Source organism: Phasianus colchicus, chromosome 20, assembly GCF_987193195.1.
Source record: "Phasianus colchicus chromosome 20, bPhaCol1.hap1.1, whole genome shotgun sequence".
NCBI lineage: Eukaryota > Metazoa > Chordata > Aves > Galliformes > Phasianidae > Phasianus > Phasianus colchicus.
This window is the reverse complement of record NC_143455.1, coordinates 6,582,567-6,606,727: the sequence shown is the minus strand read 5'-3', so window position 1 is coordinate 6,606,727 and position 24,161 is coordinate 6,582,567. Positions and strand designations below refer to the sequence as shown.

Here is a 24,161-nt window from a genome sequence, read left to right as displayed (position 1 = left end):
CTGCATCCAGGGATGCCCAGTCCTGTCTGGTGCTCCTGGATCTCTGCTCACAGGTGGAATGCTCAGGAGTGTCAGAGAGAAAAAAAAAATGAGGCAAACAGGTAAGAATACAGACACAATGAAGAAGTGAAGAAACATTTAGAAGAAAAACACAAAAGAATTAAAGATATCAGGAGGGAAAGAGATGGTGAATGGCATGAAGGGAGTTAATGAGAGCCAGAAATGCAAGTTGGAGAAATGTTGATTTTATTTAGCATTAATTGCAGGAAAGAGCCTATAAAGTGTGGTAAAAAAATTATTAAGTACCACTATGCAATGCCAGCTTTATGCCAGCCATCCCTACGAAGCAGGTGTATTATTCCTAGTTCCCTAGGTATAAATAAATAACTGCTTTTCCATGGGTTTTTTTTTGTGTGTGTTTTTTTTTTTTTTTTTTTTTTTTTTTTTTTAAATGATGGCTTTTCATTAATTTTTACTGCCATATTGTTACAGTTCTGATTCCTCCTGAGCAGCTCTGGGGATCAGTTGGTGCTGGAATGTGTGTATGCAGGTCAGCACATGAGAACCATGGGGCACTGCGTGGGAGATGCATTGTTTGTGATCATAGCACCCCAAGGGTGCAGCCCTGATCCTCCTGCCCATGCACCAAAACATGACCTCACCCATGGTCTGAGCTCTGACAGCAATATCTGAGTAAATACAGAAAGGAACCCTGATGGAAAATGGACAGTTGGATGGATGATGAGTGATGCGTATTGCATTGAGGGCTCATACAGCAAAGTCCAGAAGGAACAGAGGGACCAGGTTACCCAAGGAACCTTTCCTGAGACTTAAGATGCCCTAGGAAAGAACATCCTGAGGGACACCACCCTCGTGCAAGCACTGGTATCATGTCAACCCATTGGTGTCAGGGACAGGGAGCTAGGCTTCCCCTGCCATCTCAGCCATCTAGCACTCCTAAATGCATGAGAAAAAGGAAAATAAAACCTATATTCTGTTCCGCTTTCAACTTTCTGCTCCTGCCCATACACTTCTCCTGGCATTATTACAAGCGGGCTCCAACATTGCCTTTGTTAAGAATGAGAGCAGAGCACATTTCCCCGAGCAATGTTTGTATCAGCATTTTCAGGCTCCTTTTATCGAGTCTCGCACTTCTCAGAGGAGACTCAGCGGGGAGATGAGCTCTGGATGCGTTTTCCTAGCAACGTCTCGCTTCAGAGAGGCCACCAAAGACGTTCAGGGAAGCAATGATTCCCTGGTAGCGCCTCAGTCCAAGCTCTGACCTGGAACCGTGGGCTCTGCAAATACGCATAAATCTTCAGCTCACGTCCAAATCATCGCAAGGTTCAGTGAAAACAGCAAAACTGCCAGTGGATCTAACCGAAGTTTTAATCCAGCTCCAGCATGATTTATGGCCTCAGGTGGAAACCATGAAGCACGATGGCCTCAGCCCAAGCCAGGGGACGTTCAGCTGCCCCAGCCCCAAGCTGTTGTGTTACGGTGCTGAAGAATCGGGGCTGCAAGAGGCATGGATGAAACTGAACAGCACAAACACATCGCAGCAACACCTTCAGCCTCTGTGCATCACAGGGAGAGTAAGCACTACTGATAAATCACACCAACCTCCTCCACAGGGACAGAGGGAATTAAAAAAATATTTAAAAAAAAAAAATCAGAAAGTAATAGCAGCAAGCAACCAATAGAGGCGTGTTTTCTGATTAAAAGTAGCAGTCAACAAACCCCAGCATTTGCAACAGTGCTTCTCTAAATGCAGCAGTGCTATGTTTGTCAGGACATTTATGATGGCTTTATAATATGTGTTTCACTTTCAAAATGTTACTAGTAGAAAACCCACATTTCTTCTACAAAAAACAAAACAAAACCTCTAAGTAGTTTTCTAGAGAAGAATGAACGTCCTCTCCCTTCTGACTCTCATTAGCCATCTGCATATTGAAGAGCTAACAGCAACAGCAATCAGCAGAAGGTCCCGGTGCCGTGACCAGAAGGGCTTTTGCCCCATCTCTGTATCAGCACATCCCTAGAAACCTGCAGCCATTCCCTACCCCACAGCCATCCCATGCATCTGCAGCACTCCGTGGCTCAGCTGAGATGCTACTGCGCAGCCTGAGCTGACGTGGGTTGGTGATTTAACATCTGCATCCGAACCTGGTGCCAAGCCCATCCTTTTTCCAATACTCAGCATCCCTCCACGCACATGTAAATATCCAAAGGGAAACACTACAGCACAACTTTTGACCGGCACGGTAATCCCAGACAGGACATTATAGCAACACCTGCAACGTGCTCTGACTTTTCCAGCTGAGAGCACTGTGATCGTGGCACTGCCATCCCCTGGGGGCACCACAGATGACCGTGAGCTAATGAGCACAGTGCAGACACTTTGCAGGATTTTTGTTCTGAAGTGATGAGAAATAGTTCACCAATATTGGGAAACACAAGCACAGATGCTTAGGAAGATATAACTGGTGCCAAACGAGTTCAGTTCTCCTCTCACTTTGCCTTTAATACCACAGTGTCTTTGTGCAGATAGAACCTGAGAACTGTCTTCTGATTTTTCAGATCTATTACTCATCTCTGTGACAGCAGTGTGAAGTAGAGGTCACAAAACCCAGCCCCCATCCCCAGCACTCCCTCGTACAGCCTCACACATCAGCCCTCGTGCATCCATGCTGAGGTGGGTGCTGGAAAAAGCAAAAACCACAGGCATGGTTCTCTCCCTCTCTTCCAGTGTAAAACCAGAGAGATTCCCAGCTTCTTCTCATTGGAAAACATCAGCTTGCACTGAAAGGGTTTCTACAGACCCTATGTTGTAAATGAAGCAAGATTAGTTAAAAAAAAAGGGGGGGGGGGGGTTTTGTTTTTTTTTTTTAATCAAATGAAAGAAAGAGTGTGACAAGGAGTCAGGAGTCTGTCTGCCGTGGAATATTCCTGCAGCACTCGGGGCTGTGGTTTATTTTACTGGTGGTGACTAGTTCAAGCCACATTTAGTCAATAAATATGAGATATGAGGTCACCCCGCCATTTAGCTGTTACCCTGTCTACATATTTCACAGCTGGGCAGTAACCTTTTAACTAGCGTCTACCTCGGTGGGGAGTCTCCATAAAAAAAGAGCCAGGATCCCTTGGTCGTGGTGGGGGACCCAGGCGCAGGAGCTCCACAGGGAGTTCTGAGCAGAAGGGTCTGCACCAGGCGCTGCCTGTTGCTCTCATACCTGTTTGCAGCACACAGCACCCAGCTGGGCTACGTGCAGGGATCAGGCGATGGAGCCACATCCCATGTGCTGAGCTCTACAGTAGGATCCCCCTTCTTACACGTGGAGATGGGCCACAGGACAAGTCGCCTGTAATTCCCAGCTTTGGAAGCACCTATCCAAGGTGAATGTTTCCAAGGAGCTCAACTTCCCCAAAAGATTGATTCTCCTCTGCCTGGATCCCCAGCTTCTCCTGCGTGCCTTTGCCCTGCTCCAGAATGAGGGTCTCTCTCTGCTTCTGAGCTCATAACTCAAGCTGAGTCTGCCTAAGATTAAGCACCCCTAAGCCCATTGCTCAGATTTCCCACAAGCATGAGAGTAACGGTGCCACGCACAGCCAGGAAGGGATGGTGCATCCCCAGCTCTGCCCCAGCCTGGTGTGAAACCCCCAGGCTTCAAGTAAGGGATTCTGCTGCTGCTGCTGTCCCACAGCCCCCGCTGTGCCACCCTGTCCACCTCTGGCACTGCCCATGAGAAAACAGCGAGCATGAGCACAGCCTGAGCCAAAGCTCCTGGCCGACCTCCAGAGAAACGTGCACATCCCTACCAAAATGAAACACATGAGTGGACATGGCAAGAAACGTGCAGGGAAGAGAAAGCAAACAAAAGCAAAAGAGAGAGGCCACGCTTAGGGAGGAGAGCTGTAGAGCAGAGCACAGAGCTGTGCTGTTTGCTCCGCACGCTGTGCTGCAGCACACGGAGCCCTGGGGCCTGGGCTGGCACTGAATGTGGTGCCCAGGAGGGAGAGGCAAGCAAGCAGCAAGCTTCTGCCCCTGGCACGCTGGGAATCCCAGCCCAGCTCTGCCTCCTGACGTCACACTAAGGCTCAGCACCAACACAGCTCCTCCCAGCTCTGCTGGAGCCTCCAAAATCGGAACCTCTGCTGTCAGCTGCCTTTTATAGGGCTATAAAACCGACAGCTCATGGGCAGACATTGGCCGGCATCAGCCTCTGCCACCTTCAGCATCACTGCTGTGCACGGTCCCCAGAGCCACCTCCCAGTGCCCAGCCAACAGCCGCACAGATGGACAAGCAGACACGGACAGATGGACATACAGAGCCACAGATAACTTGGGTAAATGTGCCCACGTGGAAACACGTCAAGGCAGGAAAGCACCCATATATAGATGCTCAGCAACCTGACCGTGCTCACCAACAAACAGTGCCACAGTGCCAATCCCAGCTACCTTGGGCTGAACGCTCCCAAACGAAGCAGGGCACACCAAGGCAGTAAAGCATCTGTATTCAGATGCTCAGCATCCTCACAGTGCTCACACAGCCCCCACCCCTCGCTGGGACCACGCAGCAGTGCCACACGCTGTCACCAGGCACAGCTACAAACACACCTCCCTGTAATGCTGGGCCCAGCGACAAGAACAACATGCAGTAACACTGCACCCACCCACTGAGAACACCGAGTGTGTCACACTCCTCTGTGTCATGTGTTTAAAAATATCCCTCCCGACAGCCTTTCCCCCCACCCCTTCTTTTTTTTTTTTTCCTCTTTTGCATTTATTTGTAATTTTTGAACACCCAACTTGGCCAGGTGGAAAAAGCTTGCATCAGAGCAAAGCTGAGGATGGTGACGGGTGTCTGCTTGTTGCATGTTAAATGGGAGGAAAGGAGAAAGAAGAAAAAGAAGTAGGAAAAAAAAAAGAAGTTTGCAATTACATGTTCTTTGCAGAGAGGTGTGGCCATTGGCTCAGGGATGGGTTTCAGCCTCAGCCGCACAGACAGATGCTTAGGGAGGCGGCTTTCGTGGCTGCTGCAGACACACAAAGAGGAGCAGCCAGCAGCTGAGATTTTATGAGAGTGAAGGGATTAGAAGCTAATTGAAAGGCTGAGGAAGAATTCAGTCCTTCCGCTCGGTGCAGGCTGCCCAGAGCTGCACAGAGAGCTGACAGCAGCGGCTGGGAGCAGGCAGGTCCCATGGAGAGGCTTAGGTCCCCATGCCATCACAGTAGCCTTCCTCTACCCCTCCCTTCCCCCCTGAAATAAATGCTGAGTTATTTAAATTAAACTGTATTTAAATGTAACGCTCATTGTTAGCTTTCCATAGGAAGCATCCATAAATGGAGGCACCTGGGAGCAAGGCGTGTTTGGAGAACAATCAAAAGCAAACAAGCACTGGGTCAGATCGCAGGGGCAAGGGGAATTTTGCTGGCCGTAAGGCAAGGCTGAAAGAATGGATAAAGAATTGGTTGGATGGTCACAGTAAGAGTGTTGTAGCCAACAGCTGTATGTCCAGGTGGAGACCCAAGGTCACAAGCAGTGTCCCCCCTTGGGACTGGTGCTCTTCAGCATCTTTATCAATGGCACAGGCAGTGGGGTTGAGCGTACCCTCAGCAAGTTCTCTGGCACTAAGCTGAGTAGTACAGTTGATACAGTAGAAGGGAGGGACCTGGATACGCTCAAGAAGTGGGCACATGTAATGAGATTCAACAACGCCAAGTGCAGCGTCAGGCAGTCCCAGATATGAGTACAGACTGGGGGAACTCACTGAGAGCAGTGCTGCAGAGAAGGACTTGGGGGTCCTGATGCGCTCCAGGATCTCAAATGTCTTTTTTGTAATGAGGGGACCAGAACCTCATCCTTAACCCCCTGCAGCTGTGGCTGGAGCCCATTTCCAGCAGAACAGTTACACTCACAAACGTAACAAATCTGTCCTGCCCAATGAGGTGAAAAAGCACTGAAAGCTGGACAGTGCAATTTCCATCATTTTTTCAGCCTTAATTAAATTGTGCAGGAAAAAAAAATAAAATAAAATAAAGGTTTTGAGCTATTTCTGATTCTTTTTCCAGGATGGAAAAAGGATAAAAACAATGTATGGGAGGCTCTGAGCTTAAAACCTCTTTCCTTGTTTTTTTTCCCCTTCTTGCTTTCTCCCATAGCAAGCAGGCTGAGACACCAAATCAAACTGCTGCCCTACCATTCAGCAGCTGCAGGGTAGGAAAAAAGCAACAAGTGGTGCCTACAATTGCCATGCTGTGGCTTTTGGAAGACTCAGATGTCAAGCTAATTTGGTGCCATTTCCTGTTTTGCTACGGCCAGACAGAAGGAGAGAAAAGAGATGCAGCAAATCCCAGTTCCTTAAGCAGGGGTTGCTCATCACTGGCCCCGAGGTCTCTGAATCAAGGAAACACCATTTCCAAAGGAGCTGCTGCTGCTGGGGAGCTGCTTCAATCTGTCTCCTCCCCTCACCCACAGCATCTGTGCAAACCAACAGGAACCCCTTCAAGCAGCAGCCATCCCTCCAGCATGAGTCCTGCCTAATGGGGAGCAGCAAGGAGGCTGCACGTGCTGCAGCCCTTGTTTGAACATCTGCTGTCCCTAATAGGAACAGAAAAGCACGGCGCACTGACGTGGGTTGCAATGGATGAATCTTAAAATTGTGCCTCATAATCAACAGCAGGGCAGAATCTCACTGCTGCCAGTTGGTCCCATCACCAGCACAACATCCACCATCCCAAATGACACGACACTGCAACCAGGGACTTCAAAAAGGACAGCATGATTGTCTAATTGGATTTCTGGTCTCAATTAGGGCAGAGGAAAACCAAATGCAAAGCTGAGCTGGAAAGCTCCAGCCATCTGCAAGTGGCTAATCTGCAACATAGGAGCATACAACCAGGACACAAAACATTGTCTCAAGGTTTGCATTGACTCACCTGCTTCCAACTGAGTCCAGAGGTGCACCAGCAGAGTCCACATGTAGCAGAACATTGCCTCCATTCCCTGCAGCACTGGAGTTGCACCAGAAGAAGTCAGTTCAGCTCTGACCCCTCCCCTGCCTCCAGCAGGATGCTTAGCTGTGAGATCCACGCTGAACCAGAGGAGCCTCAACAAAATCCCATTAGTTTCACCTTGAAATCAAATGGAGATCAGGGCCTAACAAGCAGCTGAAGCAAAGCAATGACCCAGACCACATGTTGCCAATCAGATGCCATGTGAGGCTCATTATTGCAGCCCAAAGGTTAGAGTGGCTGCTCAAGCATTTCCATGTGGTGTTGGAGAATGAGCACCAAAAGATAAATGAGTCAGTACAGGAGCAATATGAGCTGATGGTCAGTGCACCCCCACTCACTCCTGGAGCTGCAAGGAGAGTCAACCAAAGTACCAATGGTGGCATTGCCTCATTGCACGACTGCCTTTGCTAAATGATGAAGCAAAACACTTCCTTGCTGCTGCTATAACACAACAGCAACCTACAGCATTCCCAGCCTGTGCTGCTGGCAGCTGAGCCCTGGCACTGCCCTGCAGCGCTCCTCTGCTGGCTGCTGGGCCTCCCAGTTATAGTGTTTAACTGTATCTTGCCAGCTGATAAAAGATCAGGATTTGCATATGTTTGCATGGCACATTTGCATACTTACGGCGATCAATTCTGCACTGTGAACACACCACCATAGATGGAGCAACCTCAGCAGCTCCGTGCAACCCCACTCTCATCCCAGCACCACATCCCCTGTCCCACAGAGGGAGCAGAAACGAGCTTAACTCTCATGATGGCAAACTCCACCCCACTGCATACCGTGCTGATGCAAGGGAAAAACGCATGCTGCTTTTTCCTCCTTCCCCCCAAAAAGCCAATTCCTCAGCAGCATCCTCAGAGCATCCCATGGGCTGCGGTGGGCACTCAGCCCTGGGTCTCTGCAGGGAGCCCGCCCGCGGCACGCCGCGCAACCGCCGGATTTATGCCACCGCTCCTAATGATCAGCTGTGGACACAGAGGAACTCCCAGCAATTTCCACCCTCGGTAGACACAGGTTTTCAGCACCGGCTATTTTTGCTGCCCACAAGTATTTTCATTTAGCTGGTTGGAAATCGGGGCTATAAACGGAGGAGGTTGGATGCTGAGCGTGAGCAGCTCCGTCAGAGGCCAAAGGAGATGCTGCCATTCTCACCCACACGCCGTGAGATTACTGCCTGGCCCTCTTCCAGAGGGGCTTCCAAGCTGGTTTTTCCTTTCTGCTGAGCAATCTGGAACCTGACTTTCCTCCGCTGTGCGTTTTCCTCAGTGGTGGATGGAGGGTTCAGCGCAACGTTCTCAGCACTGCTGCTCCAAACACGTTGGAGAGGAGCCCAAATTTAGGGCGCATCAGCAGAGATGAGAAGTGAAGCCCAGGTGGTCACCGGTTCCATCCTACAGCAAAACAAAAAATGCAATGAAACTTCATGGAGGTGGCAAAAATAGCAAACAAAGTGGAAAGAACAAATGCTTAGGAAAAAAAAAAAAAAGAAACAACAAACCACAAAGACTGCGAGCAAAGTGGTTATAGAAAATGGCTGCAAGCTTAAGTGTGATTCAGAGAGTTTTGTCTGAGTGTCAGAGGTTCAATACTATTGCCTCCAATTTAAATCATTTTTAAAAGAAGTGCAAAAGAAAGGTGATGAAAGGGCCCTAACGTTGTTCCCTGGTCTGAAAAACACAGCCCACTTGTGCACTGTGGTAAAGTTTTGCATTTTGGCTAGACATCGCGTGCAGGGCTGTGCTGGAGCCTTTGCTTATTTTTAAAAGTTGAAGTCACCGGTGATCTGTGAAGGGAGAAAATGCTTTTTCCTTTGAGGAAGATGCCATAGGAGCAACATTTCCTGGAGGGGAAAGGTCTGGGGGGGGCCATTCTATGCATCTATTCCTCCTGGTCCAACAAAGCATGGGTGAAGACCAATTCTTGGAGTGAAATCTCCTGTTTTGGGGCTTGGGCTTCCATAACTGCACTCCTGTTGCTTTGCAGTGGTGCTTGAGGATGTTCATACGCTGACATTGCAAGCCCGGGCTTTTCCCCATTGGTGTGTTGTGGAGGGGTGGCAGGGCCGAGGCACCCACATGCAAGGACAGGCACACATCCCCTACATCTAAGAACAGTCACCCAACACAAAGCCATCCCCATCCCTGAGGATGTGGGGTGCAGGATCCAGCCCTGGTCCTCATCCTGGACATCCCCAGCCTGGCTGCCGGCCTGGCCTGGGATTCCTGGTAGGGAGGGCTGAGCCCTGCGCCTCCTCCAAGGTAAATACACCAGGCTTTAGGCAGTCTACTCCGTGGAGGCTCTTTGCTGCAGCCTGTCTGCTCTGACCAGATGCTGGAAGTGCTGCAGCTCAAGTAGACATCAACCTCCTCTTGAAAGCCTCTGGGGCTGCGGTCCATGCAGAGACCCCAGCAGAGCCAAGGGGACATCCCTGGGCTGTCCCATGGGGGACAATGGGGAGGCAACACTGGGTGAACTCAGGATTCATTGGCAGAAGCCGAGCACCCCATTGCCTGGCATTTGTCCCCTTGGTGCTCAGAGCCAGCACAGGGTCATGGCAATGCAGAACAGAAACCCTTTGCTCACCTAAGAGGAGGTAAATGCCAGGCACCGGCACCAAGAGTCAGACACAGAGGACTGAGGAACAGCCACTTCCCTGATGGAGACTGCCTTGCACATTTGGAAAAAAGATTCCTATCTTTTCTATATTATTCAGGCACCCAGACAATTTAGGCACCAATCTGGGCTTGATAATCTGACCTGAGAAGGGATTGTCTGTCCCTGCACTGAAGCTTAGATTTTAAGCTCAGCGTGAGCCATTATTATCATCCATCTCCTTTGTGACACAGGCTAGAGACTTGCACTGCTGTACCAAAGCAATAACTTCTGGTTAAGCCTGCCAAAAAAACTTCTATGCGGATGTTCTCTCTGTATTTTAAAGGAGAGAAATGCACAATAAACACCCATAAACACCTTTTCCTTACAGCAACCTGATGGACTTGGGGTGTCTGTGTGTAGGTTTCTACCAAAAGATGAGTTGAACAATTGTGTGACTCCTTTTTCTTTCCTTTCCTCCTGCTTATGCAGTGAGTTACTAATATCCTGATTGGAACCAGATTTGCATGAATTAGAAGTCGAAATTGGAGCAGCAACTGCTGTGCAGAGGATGTAAAGGGAATAAAATGAATGGGGTATTAACCTTCAACCACTGAATATTAATCAGTGTTTCACAAAAAAGAAAATACAGAGGCTGCCACACTAAATATTTTTAGCATTTATTGACGGGTTTGATTTCCTCTTTCTTTTAGACCTTTTGCTTCCAATCACGGACCATAAAAAATCACATAGATGGGGGAGCAGAGGGAGGGAGAGGGTGAATTAAAAAAAAAAAGATCATCCATTTTCTTAAGTGCCAGATGATATTTGTGAGTTATGCAACACAGAAAACCATCTCACAAACAGAGTGCCTTATCCCACAACTGATCTGCTCAAAGGCTCATTTCTCCATGTCCCAAACCAAACAGAAATCGACCCAGAAGTACAGCGAAGCCTTCGGAAATGAATGCACGATAAAGAAATAAACTTCTTAAAAACTAAACTTCCCGTGTGCTGAAAAGTAAAATGCAGCTGAAAATCAGCCCAATAAAAGAATCAGCTCATTAAACAAAGCCTATTTTTTTTTTTTTTTTTTTTTTTGCCCAACGTGGTCCAGTGCATGAAACCAAACCAAAACGCCCCTTGGATGTGATGGGAAGGTGAATGGGTGGATGGATGCAATGGGTGAACACAGCGGATGGGTGCTGGCAGTAAATGGAATGGGTGGAATGGATGGGTGCAATGGTTGGGTGAGGAGGATTGGTGTGATGGGTGGTCAGGATGTGTAGATGCAACATGTGGGTGCAATGGATGGTGATCATGGGTGGGTGTGATGGGTAGATGTAAGGGATGGAATGGATAGGTGCGATGGTTGGGTGTGAAGGATGGCTGCAATAAGTGGGTGCCATGGGTGATCCCATGATTGGACCTGGGTGATGGAGGTGGCAAACAGCCCAATGCAACCTCCCCAGTGTGAGAGTGGTCAGCACTGGAATCAAACCCAGCAGTGCTGATCAGACCATGCCATCTCACCAACAGCACTGACAGTTACAAAAACCACACAAGTAGAAAACTATGGAGGCTTCTCCTTTTTTTGCCATTTCTCACCCACAAATTTGGCAATGGGAGGATTTTGAACAAGATACCTCCTAAAATCCTTCTTTTTTTTTCAGCACAGACAATTCCCTCTATGCCAAACAGTGCCTCCCTTCTCCCTTCTCCTCAATGCACCTTCGTAAAACAGAATTCGTTTTCATTAACCTCTTATCGAGTTACCTGGATTTGTTTCAATGCTCAGAATGTATTAAAAAGAGAGAGAGAGAAAAAACAGTGGTAGGTTTTCAGGAAATAGCAAGTTCTTTTTCACTGAGATAGAAATCATTTGGCAAGCTGCAGTGAAATACTTCTAGGTTCCAGAAGAAAGCAAGGGGCAAAAAAAGTAAGCAAGCAAAGGGAAGATGCTAATGAACTGCAGAGGAGAGAAAAAATAAAGTTGAAAAGAAAATAAATAAAAAAGAAAAAGAAAAATCAAACCCTGCTAAACACACATCCTCCTCCAGATGATGTGCAGAGGAAACCTGCAGTGTGTCTCTGCAGCACCTTCCCTGGGAAGTGGTTAAGGGTAGGTGGCGTTCCAGCCCCGGGAATAACCACCATTTCAGCCCTTGTTGCCAAAATCCCCAGCTCCCAGCTCGGTGAGACTGCCTGAGGAAGGCCAGAGCCCAGCAGGTGAAGGTGTCATTGCAAACAGAGATGCCTCACTTTAAGCACAAACACAAATGTTTTCCGCTTAACTGGCAGTGGCTCCCCTGAAGCTGTGCTAAAGCCATCAGCTGCTGCTCTGAACTCCAGGAAGCTCCTGACAGACCCAAACCACTGGCTTTGCTTTAATTTCTGTCCCGTGTGTCAGACCAACACAGTGCAGAACAAGGTCCAGCTCAGCAAGCATCAGCGCCCTGCAGCCCAGCAGTGCAGCCAGAATGGGTGAAAACCTCAAATCCTGGTGGGGCCAGGAGAGGGCCAGGGCAGCCCAGCACCTCTTCAGCCACACGCACAGCATGGCTGATGTGCATTTCCAGCTCTAGGCACACCTAAGCAGCAAAGCTGAGTTATTCCATATTCTCAGGCCTTCAGCACTCAAATGGCTTTTTTGCCTGGAAAGAAAGAGATGGGTTTTTTGGTTGGGTTTTTTTTTTTTTTTTTTTTGCTTTCATCCTTCTTTGCATTTTCTCAGAAAGAAGGCTGCATTCTAATTAGTTCACATTTACAGGCTGTATAATGGAAATGCGATCCCTTCCCTAACCTTTATCATCTGTTTCTTATCTTCAGAGCTTCACGGACCCCTTAACTCTTAGTGCACGGGGAGACATTTCAGCCCTTCTGTTCCAAGGAGATCAGCAGTGACACGGTTGGGCAGAGGATCCCCCCCCAATCTACTGCATTGTAGGGAGGACAAGGGACATCATTCTGTCCTCCCACCGCCAGCTCTGCTGGCACAGCATCACCAGCAGATGTACAGGAAGATGCTGTGTTAATGCGGGTTGCACATTTGGACACCAAAGGACATCAACCCCTCGTGCAAAGGGACATCAGCACCTCGTGTGCTTGTCCTGTCTGTACCTATACACCAACTGCAGGGGATGCTTCCAGGCAGTGCAGCCAACACCATCTATCCAACGTGCTCTGCCCAGACCTAGGGCTCCAGCAGGAAAAGGAGCAGAGCACAAGCTGTGAAATCCCACTGGGTGGGCTGCAACAGTGCTCAGCCAACTCACGTTGCTGCCTCTGGTCCCGCTGAAGCCGGAGCAGTTTGGCAAGTGATGCAGAGCTAAAAGCTTAATCACTTGTTTATATCTTAAATAAGCCCTACACCTGGAAAACACATCTTCCTGCAGCAAGTGTCTCTGGTCAGACACCAGCCTGTTTGCATATATAGCTCCTCTGAGCCACACGTTAATTGTAGGCTGCTATAAAAAAAATACCTTTTTCCCCTTGCACGTTTTAAATCTGTCACTTTTGATTTGCATCACCCAGTGCTGATGCTGAGCATCCCGCTCCTTCCTGCCCCATCCCAAGGACACCCCATCTCCCCCACACCTCCTCCCAACCTTCCCTATCCCAGCACAGAGCAGCAGGACCCAATTCTTCCACTCTCACACCAGAAAACAATATGAGATTTAAGCTGTGGGGAAGGCAACCTGTTTCAGCCTGACCACTTCTCTGTTCTTTTTCCTTTTGGGAGGGATCTCTGAAGGTGTTTCTCAGCATAAAACTGAGGGAGCTTCACTAGGATTCAGTATTACAGCACTGAGGTACATGGATCTCCGCGCTGCGTCTTGCTTTGATAACAGAAGAATGCCAGCTGGACCTTCTATTTTAATTTCTTTACTGTTTTTCTCTCTTTTTATGTTTTTTTTTTTTTTTTTTTTAAAGCTGTCTGTGCTGCTTTTTAACCATTATCCTGCGCACGTGGTTCAGCCCTTTACAAAAGCAAAACACAACAAAAAATCCCTAGGTGTGAGAAGATTAAAGATTCAGAGATCTGGACATTTTCAAATCAAAAACACATGTTTAAAATAAATGGGGCTGGCGGACAGCCACCACTCCTAAAAGCCAAAGAGCCGCTGCATTAAAGGATCTCCTGAATGCCCGAGGAGAACAGGAGCATCAGCAGCACAGCCAGGGCTGGGATTACTTCATGGGGTTTTGATGCTCGTCATCATCATTTGTGCTGTCTCCAATGCCACGACCATTTTTTGGGCAACCCTGTTGATTTTGAAGTGTGTCTACTCTTGTCTATCCATCCCCCAAACTTGAGCTCCCCATAAGATTTCAAAGCCCAAATTCAAGGCCAAATCTGCTCCCACCGAGATCTGGGGAAATCAGGAGGAAAAAAAGCTACCAACTCTGAGCTGAAGCCAGATCATTGGCTGAATTCTTCAGGCAAAAGAGACAGCAACCCTTCCCAGGACTAGGGAATGGGCAGAGCCTGTGGGTGAAGGATCTGCCCAACAGGGAGGTGATGAGGAAAAAGAGGGGGAAGAAGAAAAAATGAAGGTGAAGGTGAAGAAGAGAGTAAGTCTTCAGCCCAGCCAGGGAGCTGCCAGCAGTCAGGAGGAGATGGCTACCTGCTGCCTCTTCCAGCCTTGTGCTGCTTGCAGTGCTTAAGGTCTGCATCAGGGCTGGGACCAACCCATCTCTGAGCCTCACAGGCCATGAAAACACACATGCTAAACAAACAAGATCTCAAGTCTGGTCCTAAATTTCAGTCCAATATGCAGTATGAACAAAAGCAGCGATCCAGTACTGGGTTCCCTGAGCTATCTTGAATTTTGCAGGTATGAGTGCTAGGCACGACCTAGCCCAGCTGAAGTGCTTGCCCAAAAGGGTCCATTATGGCTGCAGACTACCAGAGCATCTGAAGTAACCAGGATTCCTCCTACCTGACAAGTTGGATGTGTTTCCAACCAACAGGAGAACATCCCAGGAGGAGAACTACGCACTTTGCTTACCAACACCCAATTTTCTCCATCCTTGCATTGTCCTTCTTAGTAGCAGAGCCATCTAGAGCAGGACTCTGGGTTTTGGAGGCCTAATTGATGAGAAAAAATGAACGTAATTCATCAGAACTTTCTTTACATGGAATAATTATCTTCGTCCTACAGTTGTTTATGGGGTCTTTAACTCTTCCCTTTCTACAGGGGGGTTTCTGAAATCTATTTTATTAGGGGAAAAAGATTTGAGTGTATTAGGCAAAGTGCCAGTAGCCATGGCAACCTCGGATTTTTCCATCTTCATTACAAGTTCAAGTAAAACCTTCATATAAAATCTAAATGAAAGGGTACATTATAAGTCCATTTTGAAATGTTTGCCTGGAAGTAAAACTTTGGACTGCATCCTTTTTTCTCCGCTGAACATTCTGGTTCTATGCGGAACACATTTTTCAAGTCAGATTTTTGTTTTCTTTCAAATTTTATTCCGTTTGCTCATACAGGGTGGGTCGTCTAGTGGTTAGAGCAAGGCATCAAGGCAACTGGTTTCCAGTCTCAGTCTGTTCCTGATCGGTCAGGAGCGTTCCCAATTTTATCCAGGTGATTTGGGCAAATCCCACCAGCTCTAAAAATCCTTTTTTAAATTATTTTCTTCCTTACCAGTGTAACAATGATGATAATGACTGCTGTCCTACAGTGCACCAGGATTCACTCAACGTTGGCCAAGTACTCTGTCCTCAGAAGAGTGGATCTTCTCTCCCACTGCATTTTCTCCTTGGTCTGGAAGACAGACTGAAAGGTTAAGGAGAGGTAGAGGTTAGAGGATGGCATGAATTGTCTGTTTTCTTGGCAAATATTTGATTGGGAAATACGCAATTGGACTGCTTGGTCTAGATATGAACACACTGTTGTTCCAGGGGATTCTTGTCATACTTAAACAATACCTCGGTGCCACCTGAGTGGATTAATTCCTGCACTGTGTCATCTTAGAGGGCTTTGGTTTCATCCAGTCATGGGAGGAGGCAAATTCTGCAGCTGCCTTTCATTTCTGGGCACTGCCTCACCTGGGGCCAGAAAGCCACAACCATTTCAAGGACTTCCTTCCCAAACAGTCCCCATGCTGCATGCAGCCAGCAGTTCCTCTGGGACTGAACTGGGAGATATCACCTCCCCAGCCTCTGCCTGGTCTATGCAATGCAGCCCATGCTTGGGGGACTTCAGACACTGGTTCTACAAATTGATGCAAACTCAATCAGTGCTGCACTGCTTGCACAGAGCAGCCCAAAGCCCATGCACTGCTCACAGTGGGGCAGCTGCAGCCCCAGAAGATCTGCATGCATGATTTGGAGCACATTTCCAGGCAGCTGCTGTGAATGTTGGTGGCCAAGGGGAGCAGGGAGCGAGAGGGCAGCATGCTGTGCTGATCACCAAGAGCTGCCCACAGCATATGGAGCAACACCAAGCAGGAGCAGCCATTCCCTGCACCCCTCACCAGGCAGGGATGGGGTGCAACCCAGACCTTCATGCTTTTCATCCTCTCTAATGATGCTAGAAAACATTTTCCAGATCCGCCATTAGGCTGAAAGAAGACCCTTCTCCTGTTGGATCTCATTTCCCAGTGCATCATTACAGCCCCAGCTCCAACCTGCTGCCTCCTCTCAGAACTCGGGGCGGGGAGGAGGGGGGGGGGGTTACACATGGTGCAGGGCTTTTGCTTTTTTTGATACATCCTTCCTTCCGCTCTTCACAATCAATTAGTGGGCAAAGACTTCCGAAAAGCTCCTTCCTCCCTAACCTTTCGCAGCCTGTTGCGATAATGACTCTGGAGAGCTCGACCTGGGCCTTTGCGTGGGGTTCGTTACCATCCCGGGGCAGCGGAAGGTGACCTTCATCCCTCCTTCCTCTTCCTTTCCTACCCCCACAGCTCAGGCAGGGACTCGCTCCCCCCCCCCCCCAGCAGATGAGGGCTCTGCTGTCGTTCCTGCAGCGCAGAGCCGGGGGGGCGACCGCAGGGATGTCACAGAGCCCAAGGGGTGGAGGGGCTGCCCTGAAAAATAATGATTGTAATTATGCATACCTGAATCAAGACATCAAGAGATGGAGGGAAAAGGGGTCTTTCTGGTTTTAATTTGTCATTTCTTTCCCCCTCTCTCGCAAGGCAAGCTGCTTTCCAGAAAGCAGGCTGCTGCAACCTCCCCCCTCCCAGCACGGCAGCGATGCGGTTTGCCAGCAGCACCAGGGTTGTTTGGTCCCTCCGTGACACAGACACGCAGGTAGCACGTACCCGCAGAAGTTTTCCCTGGCACCTGTAGCTGCTTTCACAGCCCATCTGCCCAGGGACAGTGCTGCGGGCTTTCCAGGCACACCCTGTACCAAAGCATCCCTGTGCTGTGGGGCTCTGTGGATGTGCATGGGGTCAGTGCTATCCCACTTGGCACTGATCCTGGAGATGTGCCCTCCAGCATTTGTACAAGGTCTTCCTGCAGCCCTGACAGCTGTCTCCACAACTGGTAAAAACCCCTTTCCCAGCTCACTGCCATCACCACCCACCTCATCTGATAGGAATGCTGTGGCTTGCAGCATCCCGCTCCCCAAAGCCACAGACCCTCTGTGTCTCTATGTGACACTCCCAACTCATGCCACTGTCCCCACAAAAGAACTTTCCTTTACTATTTTCCTCTCACCAGCAGCAGGACAGGTGATCAAGGCACCGCTGTACAGCAGAGCTGCAGTCCTGGACATGGAGATGCAGCAAAAGCAGAAAAACAGCTGCTAAACCCCATGAGCTGGCAGTGTTTCAGTCCTCAAGCAACCCATTAAATGCAACACTTTAAACCTCTCAACCTAATATAGTCACAGCTGCAGCCATGCAGTTACTTCTGCAAGAGCAAAATGATCTCTTAGGGAAAAAAAGAGCATTTCTTTATAGCAACAGCCAAACTCTGGCGAGGACCATCACCTGCACCTGGAGAGTGTGAGCAGTACCTGTGCAGCCCCTCTGTGGCTCAGCATTGCCCCATTTGCACCCACACACTGCTTGCTGCGAGGGCTGCGTGCAACCAAAGCAGGGTTTTGCATAATCAAAACCATCCCAACCGAATGCAGCAAAGAGCAACTGGAAGCACTTTGAGGTGAGAAGCCTATTACTGAGTTATAAACCTCTCCCATCCTCCGCCTCTCATAGGGCCAGATAGAAAAATAATAACTCAAGCCCATGTGGTGAGATGGAGAGAATACAGTGTCTCCAGGTAACAAGTATTTGCTTCTCTCTCTATTGTTCTGGCCGTAAAATGGATTTATTAAAAAGGAAAGTCTGATTTAATTTGAATTAAATGTAAGAGTGCCCTGCTGGGTGTTACTTAATGCCTTGTAAGCTACAAAGTCATAGCTGACTGCTTGCAATACAGAAGGCCCAAAGCTCAAAGGAGCATCCCGGAGTTATTGGCAGCAATAGCTCAGCACTTATTTACTTGGGGAGCCCAAATTCTATCACCCTTTTGAGTAAGAAACCCCAGCACTTCTGGGGTTTACATCCCAAACTGAGCACCTATGGGAGTGACACCTCAAATCCAGCATCCATGGAGGACCAATTCCCTTATTCTTTCTCTTATCACTCTTCCCACCTTGGCCCAAAGGGGGAAGCTCATCCTGTAGCTGGAGCTGAGCAGTGCCTGGGAAGCAGACCCAGGAGCACACTGCCTTCCTTCAGCAGATTCCCAAAATCCAGGTGAGAGCTGCAGATTTCTGCACTCTGCACACTGTTAGCTTGGCCAGGACGGCTCCATCAGCCTCTAACTCTGCTCAGGCAAAACGTGTTGGATGCACAGAGCTCCCCTTCCTCTCACCATGGGGAAACACCCAAATTTTAATCACCGCCGATCCCTAATAAACCCCTCATGAAGGGACATGGCTGTGCTTGAGCAGAGCTGCCCAACCGAGGACAAAAAGCCCTTCACCATGTGGATCACAGCACTCAGGATCTGCGCTTTCCTGATTCCCCATCCTTGAAATCTCAGCTCTGACCACTGGCAGCAGAGGGGAGAATCGAGAGACAAGCAGAGGACACGCTTCCCACCGCTCTGCCCCCTCCCTCACCCAGCATCCAATAAAGATGATTGAATTACATGTCCTTTCCTCCCATTGAAATCACCGCGCGCCGCTCGAATATTAGAGCTCAGGAAATCAGGCACGACAACTTCCCTCGTGAAACCTAAGAAGGCAGAGCAGGGGTCTGGAACGGCCGGCCTGCGAGCGCGGGTTGCTCTAATTAAGAAATCACCCCGCTGAGCAGAACCTAATCTAAATAAAATAGAAAAAGGAACTCGGCTCCAAGCGACGCCTCGCGCTCCCCTGCCCAGCTCCCCAAAGCACGGCCAGCTTTTCCCTCCCGCTCCTCCTCGGAGGGCGAGGTAAGGAGCACACAGAGCCCTGTGTGTGCTTGGGGTGGCCAAGGTCCAAAGGAAAAAACACCCTGCCCGACCAACTAGCCATCCACAGCAAAAGGCTGCCATGTTTTTTTTGTTGTTGGTGGTGGTGGTGGTGATTTGTTATGCTTACAGCCCCACTCACCCCAACAGACCACGTGTCGCGGATGCAACGCATCTCCCCCACATCCCCACCTCCCACAGCCCCACGGTTCCTCTCCCCTCTCCCAGCCAGGACTGCAGAAGCCTCCCAGCCCATCAGCACTCCCCAGTGCTTTGAATTTATCACGGGAATCGCTGCTCAGACACCCAGGCACAGAAAGATTTATAGAGATAAACAGAGCGGCACAGACGGTCCCGTGTATGTTTTAAAAAAGCACTTACCTGCTTAGAAGGGAAAGTGCTCCTACTTGAAGGTTTCCTGGCCAGACCTGAAAAGTAAATCAAACAAACACTATTTTCATTTATCCATAACTCCCAGCAGATTGTTGTTCTAGGGGCTTTCAGTGGAGTTAATCTGCCTTGTGCCATTTGGAGGGCCTGATATCACCAGAATGGGACAAGACCAGAGCACCCAACTGACACCTTGAACCCATGTCTGTAGTGCAGCACCAGCAAAGCAATCCCATGTATGCAGAACGCTAACCCAGAGGCCACCTCCTTTCCTCCTTCATATGGCTTGATGCAGATGAGCATAGAATATCATATCACAGAATCACAGAATGGGTTGGAAGGGACCTCCCAGCCCCCCACCCCACCACCCAACCACCTTCTGCCATGGGCTGGGTGCTCCCCCAGCTCAGACTGCCCAGGGTACCTCAGGGAATGGGCATCCACAGCTCTGCCAACGCCTCACAACCTCTGAGCAAAAGATGTCCATCTAACATCCAGTTAGATGCAAGTGCAGGGAAGGACTGCCATTCCCATCACATCATTTAACCTCTGAGAGCACCACGGGGCCAGGAGGAGCCCTCCCAGCCTCCTGTTTTGTCCCCAGGCTTCCAAAGCACTGCAGTGTGCTCCCAGATGTCTTATTTTCACACTTTATTTCAAACAATAAACCTTTTTCTCCATAACTTGGCTCAAGCATTAACACTCCCAGTGCAGTTTCCTTTATGACAGCCTCAGGCTGCCCGGCAGCCCCCCCCCACACCGCCTAGCCCAACCCATAGCACCCCCAGCCCTCTCCCAGCACTGCCCAGTCATGTCATTTCCCTGTTCTCCAGTGGAAAATAAAACAAATCCACTGAAGCTGTAAGGTATCAGTTAGGGCAAGGCAAAGTGCCAGCAGCTGTCCCAGAACTGTCCCTCCCCTCCCCCCCCCCAACACCCCAAACATAAGTAAAGGTGCTCAGAGACAACGATGCAATTTCTGCCCTCCCCATTTCTCCTGCATGTGATCCCCAAAACAATTGTGATGCACTGCACTCAGGAAGCAGCAGCACCAAGAAGATAACAGATTCCTGCCCTGAAGAGCTCACGGCCTGAGTAGATTCTATGCATGGGAGTGTGATGACAGACTATTTCTCAGCTTAGTGCTGCATGTGAGATTTCATCAGATATGGTGTTAGAGATGCCCTTTACATCTGCTTCTCTTTCTCTTCTTTTTTTTTTTTTTTTTAATAAAGCCGACAGGAGGCTTTTCCCTAACAGCTTCCAATGACAACCCCACATTGCCCCTCATCACTGGTGGGAGCATCCACAACCAGCATCATTCTTGTCACAGAGATGGAAAACTGAGGCACAGAGATGGAAAACTGAGGCACAGAGACAACCTCTGTGGCTTGCCAAAGGCAAAAATATCCATGTTGCAGAAACAGATATCCCAAAGAAACACGGTTTTGAGAGGCATTATCACAGGCTAGATGCCAAGACGTGTCAGAAGAGAAAAGAAAAGGCATTCCAAATCTAGCAGGAAATATTTAACAAATCCTGAAGTCCCCGATGCTCGCGGCAACTTAAAATCTTAGTTAAACACTGGGCAGTGCCAGGGGGTGCTCAGGCATCACCATGTCCCCCCAGTGCCTCCTGCACTGGGACAGGGTGCCTGCAGGGAGCAGTCCTGCTGCTGAGATCCCATACAACCACCCCAACAAGTCCAGCTCTCAGCAGCAAAAGTCTCTATTTGTTTCCCACTTCAGGCTGGAGAAAGACAGTGCTAAGAGTCTTTGCACTGAGGAGAGATGCTGTACATGTACACACATAAACAGGCATATACGTACCTACGCATCCAGGTGTTTGTGCAAAGAAAGCCATTCCGACATCTGCAGCAGGTGCATGGCCAAAACACAGCTCACACCCAGCTCAGCCCAAAGGACAAAGCTGCAGAAAGCCCCCGAGCTTCCCCCTCCCCACTGTCCTTCCTTGTCTGTGCATTCTCCAGCAGCATCCTCAGCATCCCCGTGCAGCAGTGGGACGAGCTGGCTGCACACTAAGGCAATGAACTTGGAGTGTGCTCCCCTCTCATCTCCCACGCTGCTCTGTTTGCACGCTGCTGGCCCGTGTCAGGAGGCAGGGGATGGAGGAGATGATGGGAGTTCCAAGGACACCTTTTCTTAAGCCCCATTCATAGTGCAGGCATGGCATAACAGCCCGGCAATTGTTCTCTCAAATGTCACCTTCCCATGTAGGGCACTGCGCTGACAAAAACCTCTTATGGGCATGTGTGGGAGGGAGGATTCTTTATTATTTTTCTAAGCATTACATCCTTTTAACAAACACCTCCTGATAAATCCCTCCGTGTACAGATGGATTCTTCTCTCTTTCACCCAGCCCTTCCTCTTCTCCCCCCTCTGCTTTCCCTTTCTCTCCTTCTCCCTTCCCTGCTCCCTGCAGGAACAAGCTGCCTCTGTCTGCGCATTCCTGCCAGCCCTGCTTGCTGCCTGCCGAGGTCTGCGTTGGGAGGGGGTGGGCAGGTAAGAAAAAGCAGCACCCAGTAACTGTTGTGCCATCAGCTTAATACCTGAGCAGGGAAAACAAAGGTGCTTCAGAGAAGCAACATCGGTGCAGTGCCCCCGCCCCCAGCTTGGAGGAACTCAAAGATAACGAGGGCTGAAAGAAAGGCATGAGCATAATTAAAGCTACCCGAGCAATTCCTGGAGGTATTACAGCTGCTGATAGCCCAGAGGATAATATACTCCTGGTATTATCACATCCACTGGCACAAAGGGACAGGTGCTGGATTTGGGGTTTAAAGCTCTTCGGTGCAATAATTTTGGCGGGGGTGGAAAAAGTTCTTGGGAAGGGTGCAGACGGGGCCAGGATGGGTCCCCCCATGTTGGATGAGGGTCCCTGCTGACACAGCCACCCCGAGCCCTGCTCTGCACCACCCGGCACCATGGGCTGCCCCATACCAGCTCTGAGCTGAACCCACTCAATGTGATGCTCCACTGGGTGAGGGCACTGTTAATGCCACTCTGCTGCCAGCTCTGCTTGCCCACAGTGTCACCACTGCTGATGCAATAGGGCAGAGCAAACTGGGAACAAAGCGCAACAGGTGCAAGGGATTAATGACCCGGACGATCCCTTTGTTCACATGAAACAACTTCAAGCTCCCAGCTGCTGAACTCCAGGGTTGGGCTCTGCATCTCCATGCGCTGCCAAATCAAAATCCCAGCAACTGAATCAAGCCCATTGATTCCCAAAGCCATCCCTGCCTGCAGCAGCACCGCAGGTTGGGATGTTTGCACCAGAGCCAATACCACGAGCATCTTCTGTAGGGTTTGACTGCTCTCCTGCAGAACTGCTGTCAGCCCCATGCCAGTGCCCATCCACGTCCCAGCACTCATTGTGTGTGCTCAGGTGAGACAAACCACACACTGTAACTGAGCTGATCTCACATGCCAGTTGTGGGGTCCCTCCCCATCAGTGCTCCCAATGCTCCACATCACTTCATCATTCTGAATTTTGCCAGAATTTGCAGAATTTTGCAGGCAGGTGGGGACTGAGGAGCAAAAAGCACTAAAAGGAGCAAATGGCAAAGGCTGAAATAAGTGTGCTGCTTGGGCTGGGGGGCACGAAGCTGGAGAATTGTGCAGTCCCCATAGGGCAAAGAAGGCAAGAAAGCAGAGTCAAGACAGCATGGATGTGGAACTTTCCTGGGAAATCACAGAAATGACTGCAAAGAGTTTTGCACCCTGGTCTGTTGTTAGATAGAGCCAACTTCCATCCTATCCCAGTTGCATAATGTAATTAATAGTAATCCAAGCTCTGCTGTTATGCAAGAAATCTGGGGGCACTTTCTGTTCCAGTTTCACAGTCACTGTGGATGCACATCGGAGCTAACGCCGCTTCCCTGCTCTGCACTCACAGTTAACCTCATTAAGCAAAAGCATAAAGTCTGCCCTGTTTGTTTATTCCACATGATAAAACCAGGATATTAGTCACTGCGATAACACGGGTTAATTTTCAGTGAAGCCTCTCTTGGCAAACTTTTAATACAATGAATAACACACCTATCAGATCCGAGATAAAAGGCTGTCACGTCGTAACCTCATTTCAGCCTTTGGCCCAGTAAAGCTACACTTCAAGGTGCTGTAATTATGTTCCGCTGCTTTTGTTCTTAATTGTTACCCATAAGAAAACAAAGCATAAAACTGAATGAGTTCAACGTTGTTTAGAGCGAGCTGGGAGTGAGTGTGCGATGCTGGGTGCCATCCAAGGACACCCAACTGATTGACAAACACTCTAAGGTTATTTTTGCTGGGAAGAAGGGTCTGCCCAGAGCTGGTGTAGTGCCAGCAGGACAGACAGACAGACAGAAACCTGCAGGGAACCTGGGGTCAAACCGCGCTCACAGCACTCCCTGTATTGAGCCCAGATTGGGGGCATTGGGTGAAGCACAGACTGTGTGCAGCCCATCGAGCAAAGAAACAGCCGCAGGACCCACTGGCAATGGGTTGTTTTAAAATTAGAAGTGTATTTGGGAAAGCTGTTTCAGGAATTTATTCTGCAAGCCAACCTTTCTTCTCTTTTAATATCAAGGATGGCAGCAGCACAAACCTAGGCAAGAGATGGCACGAGGCACACTGTTAGGGCAGGGAAGCCTTCCTGAGGTGTCAGAGCCACGATAAGTCCTGTTTAAACTTTACCTGGAGCTGAGCACTGAGTGTCAACACACACTGCCCAGGCACG

The 24,161-nt window shown here is 49.3% G+C and overlaps 1 long non-coding RNA gene across 10 annotated transcripts in view; it reads right to left on the bottom strand.

Annotated features, from left to right (window-relative positions):
* Window positions 1–24,161, bottom strand: part of LOC116232485 (uncharacterized) — a 155,303-nt gene that overhangs the window by 7,413 nt on the left and 123,729 nt on the right. For 7 of the 10 annotated variants that reach the window (XR_016459014.1, XR_016459021.1, XR_016459017.1 and 4 more), the window contains exons 3-7: window positions 19,413–19,459; window positions 16,400–16,651; window positions 15,265–15,396; window positions 14,557–14,705; window positions 6,941–8,412 (exon numbers count right to left, since the gene is read on the bottom strand). This is a non-coding gene — a long non-coding RNA (uncharacterized LOC116232485). The remainder of the gene's footprint in view (window positions 1–6,940; window positions 8,413–14,556; window positions 14,706–15,264; window positions 15,397–16,399; window positions 16,652–19,412; window positions 19,460–24,161) is intronic. The other 3 variants (XR_016459013.1, XR_016459020.1, XR_016459015.1) reach the window with 3 other exon arrangements.